Below are 4,602 nucleotides of genomic sequence, written 5' to 3' on the forward strand. Positions count from 1 at the left end.
GCCCATGATGGTAATTGGTGAGTGATCTCCCTATGTCCTTATCTCGACCTACGAGCCTTTTCCTCATATTTTCTCTCCCCTGTCCAGCTGAGGAAGGGGAGTGAGTGAGAAGCTGTGTGGTGATTAGTCTGGCTGGGCTTAAACCACAACATGGACTCATTCTTTAGACTAGAACCACAGCTTTTATAAATCAGGTTCTTAAAACGCCTTTTATAATGTTGTTTCTTAAACAGCCCTAGCTTCTGTTGTCCTGTAATGGCAATTCTGTCCTACCAAGAGGCCCAAGACAGCACAGCCTTCTGGCTGTAACCTGGCATGTTCGCAGAAATACTGGAGAGAGATGATGTGGAGATTCTAAAGCTTCAGGTAGTTCAAGCATTTCTAAAATGCAGTTCAAAGTGGAGTTCAGGAGATACTTTTATAGCATGGGCTGTGCTCAGGACTTCCCTCCTTTCCTCACCCCTCACCCCTCATTTTTGGGTGAGAGAGATTTATAGTGATAGAGCAAATTGCCATGTTAAATCTGAGCTCAACTTTCAAATCAGCCATCGCAGAGCAGAGCCATATATACACAATTACACAGGGCAAAGATAAGCCAAATCTGCTAATGCTTTAAGTCAATGCATCTGTGATAGAGCACATAAAATCCTCTAAGGAGAATTACGATGTTGTGAGTTACGACTACTTTATGCTTGAATGAAAGTATCCACTTGTAGGTTTAAGGAACACAACAACCTCCTACACAGTGACTTCATTCTTTACAGTGATTTCCCTTAATTTTCCGCAGTGTTTCCATATTTTGGATTGGAGCTCATGTATGCTGAATTATAGTGTATAGACCTTGGGTCATCTTTTTCTGAATCATGTATTTTATCCTGCCTTTTTTACCTCTTGGCTTTGAAAGGCATCTCCTGAGGGAAGAATGTGGTTTTGTGCTTGTGATACATCTCAGAGGCTATTTAGGTAATGGTTTCTTGACAAGGAGGTGCTTATGGGTTTTTTTGCTAAGTCTTTTATTCCAATTGTGATAAATTTGTGCTGTATAACAGTGAAAATAACCCCCCCGTAGTTTCTTTTGAAATGAGCTTAGGAGTGTACCATCCAAATGCCTCGTGCTGTCAGAGAAACCCTTAACACCTACTGTTGCACACACTTCTGCTGATCCAGGAGTTTTTAAGCAAGGAAAGCAAGATATGCTTCATAGATGTGTATCAGCACCAAAAGGAAGAGGGAATCCATTTAGAGGAGAAAATTCTGTTTCCAGGACAAAAAAGAAATTACTGCAGAAGGTCTTAAAATCCTGCAGTGGTCTACCAGGCAGCAAATCCCGGGAAGATATCTGATCACAAATAGCACTGCTATGTCTGGTATGGGCTTCTGACTGATATTTCAGTCAGCTAGATAGAAGTGAAGACAGAAGTGAAGCAGAGGTAAAAAGAGTCTAATCATCCAAAAACCACACACTCACACATACACTATCTCTCATCCGAGAAAAAATGAACATAGCAGTTCACTTAGAGACACAGCAGGCACGAAAAACTAGTTTCCTAGTCCAGAGAAAAGTTAACAATATCATAGAAAAAATGCTCTTAATTAATTTTTCCTCTCAACAACACATTAAAGTTTGAACAATTTAGAGGCAATTAATGGGACAAGAAAATAATAATAATAATAAAAAAAAGCCAGCCTGTGATAGTGTGCTCCTTGCAATTATTTCTTAATGCTAAATAAACACACTGGTGAGAAAATTGTAATTTGTAATTATTGCACAGTGCTAGAAAGAGCAGTGCGATAGCCAGTGCCAGGTAGGCCCTCGACGAATAGAACAGTTGTTTATAGCATTATGCAATGTTGCATTCTGCCAGCGTATAAAAGGAGCGAATTCAGTGATGATGTAGATTTGTTAAAAGACCATCATGCCAACCTGTTCCAGATTGGGTTTGGGGAGATGGAGAAAGGAGAGGGGAGGGATAGCAATGTCTGTCACAGAGAAAAAAGGCAATGAAATGTGACCCTCTTTTAATTAAAGGCTCCCACAAAGTAATTTCCCCCTTTAGCTTGTGATAATATGGTTTTGGCAGGAAGAGTAATGCGAACAAAACACTCTTCCTTATAAGCAAAATCAAGGAGGGCAGGCAAATTGTATTCAGTAGCAATTTGTTGGAGATTTTGTCATTTGTTTTTGAAGAGCGCTTTGAGTTGGACAGCAGGAGCAGGGTGTTTTGCTTGTGCCTTGTGAATGGCAGCAGCAGTGGGGTTTGAAAACCTTTCAGAGGAGTCTGGGGATAGTCTCCCATGGGAAATTACGGAAAATACCTGTCAGTCTTAATGGAAACTCATCATTCCAAAAGGAGACTAATGTGCTCCTTGGAAGTGTATTTTATCAGCTTTAAGTCCTCTTTGTGGTAACATAAAATAGAGTAAATACAGGCGAGGCAGTGAGATCTGATAAACGTCTCCCCAGCTTGGGGAATTTAAAAAAACGGCTACACAGGTTCCCTCTGGATATTTGAACAGGGTGTAAATAAGTACAAAAAGTGTCCTTTTTTTCCCTATTTTGATAATTTCTGATACATTTATTCCTTACTGTCTGCCCAATTGTGAATCCTGTGGACGGTGCAGGACTGGATTGAGCCAATATGCATTATTTCAATTTCCCAGGCTAAGAGCACTTTCCTTGTGAAAGGACCTTTTAAGGACATATGGCCAGAAGAGGTGGGGCCCTTTTCTTCCCCCACTGGTTAGATATCATTTTGGTCTCTATCCTTAAAGGTTTTAGAGAAGCGCACCACTCTTTCACGTGGGATGGGAGAAAATATACAGCTGATGTAACTTAATTAGTATATTGTGCCTCTCATTGTAGGGTCTTCTGCAAAATATGTCCCAGGAAGGATGTTTTATAAAGGTGAAATGCAGCAGCCTGTTGAGCAGAGAGGCTGAATGACCCTGAAGTGGGTCTGCAATTAGCGAGCAATAGCCAGGAGAAATCGTGCTGCATCTGACACACAATGCAGTGCTTTCCAGCCAGAAGAGACACATGCACAGTGATAGGGAACAGCTGATGGCAAGCGTTTCTGGAAGAACAAGCTGTAACACAGCAAAACTTAATCAGTGCTGTCCTCCCTCTTTCCTGCTCTGTATGTCTTTATTTCTGCCTTGTGCATCTGCTGCTTCTATTGAAGACATTATTTTAGATGTTAATGTCTAAACCAGGGATCCCACGGAGCAGCCTTGCAGTGTGATGGGTTTAGGTAAAGGCACTAAGCTTTAGAAAATGGCCAGAGGTTAGAAATGATACAATAGTTGTTGGTACCAGCAAATCTGTTAAAACTAGAGGGAAATGAAAATACAAAGACATGAAGAAAGTCTAAGAAGTGCCATGCTGGTACCAAATTTTACTGTCATACTGATAAGAGTAGGGTTAGGTTCAGTGGGGTAGACTAACTTGGAATAATTGGCAACAGAGTCTTTCCCTTTGATCTGCTCATCCATTTTGGTCCCTTTACTTAAATAATCTCACCAAAAAAAAACCAAAATAAAAAAACCCCATAGGCTCTCAATCCAGTGATCCCAGAAGCAGGTGAGTCTCTGCCATTGGGCTTGTCCTCCAGCCAGGTCAGAGAAGCAGCATGCACTCGCACATGAAAAGCAGAGGGGAGGAAGGCTGGTTCTGACAGCAACTGTGATAAACCACCTAATCTTTCTGAGCTGAAGCTCTAACAATAACTAAGTAGTGGATGTGTCCCACAGTAATACCAGATGGAGTTTTCTCTAAGGCTGTAGACAGATTTTCCCTGCAGAATTAGCTCGAGGTGCTCTTCTCTAACTAGCATAGCTAGTGGCCACAGTGCAAATGAAACCCGAGGTGCCTATGTCCATATTGCAACTTCTGGGGTCACACGAAAGCATCCTTGGCGCTACTGCGAATACTCAGGCATCCCTGATGGAAGGCGTACAACGCTGTCTAGTTGTTTGCATGTATCAAAGGTGACAGCAGGGATCGCTTTACATTTTTAGGGACTGCTGCAGTTCTGGTAGGTTCCCGTGGCTGCCCTTTCTATTGCCAGAGGATACCCAGTCCCACTGCTGGACTGAACTGTGAAGCAGCTGTTATGGCAGAGGTTGACCTCCTTTTCAGAGACTCCCCCTTTCCCCTGCCCTCCAGTCTGGCAGCGAGGTGGCTGCGTGTTGGGTGGAGTGTGAACCAACCCCGAAGAACCTCTTCAAGCAACTGTTGCTGCTGCTTTCACTGTTGCCTACAGCCTGGTGATCCCTTTGTGAGAATTTCATACTGGACCACAGTATTTTGGTGTTTTTCTGTTGGCTCAAGACATATTCTGACCCCACCTTTGCTCTTGAGGAAAGAGAGGACAGGCAGAGACGATCACATCTGTATCCTTAGTAGAACCTTCTTCCCATTTCTTGCCCATAGCTCTTTCACCCTATTACTGCAGCTGGACTTCTGGCCTGGTACCTTTGACCTACTAGTCATCTGACCATCTGAAGCTGTTACCTGATTCTAAGTCAGTATTACCACATCCATCAGCTGGCATCTCTCTCAATTTCCACACTTTTAAGGACGTTTGGCTTGCATCTGATTCT

The sequence above is a fragment of the Gavia stellata genome, chromosome 3 (assembly GCF_030936135.1).
Source record: "Gavia stellata isolate bGavSte3 chromosome 3, bGavSte3.hap2, whole genome shotgun sequence".
In the NCBI taxonomy this organism is placed as follows: Eukaryota; Metazoa; Chordata; class Aves; order Gaviiformes; family Gaviidae; genus Gavia; species Gavia stellata.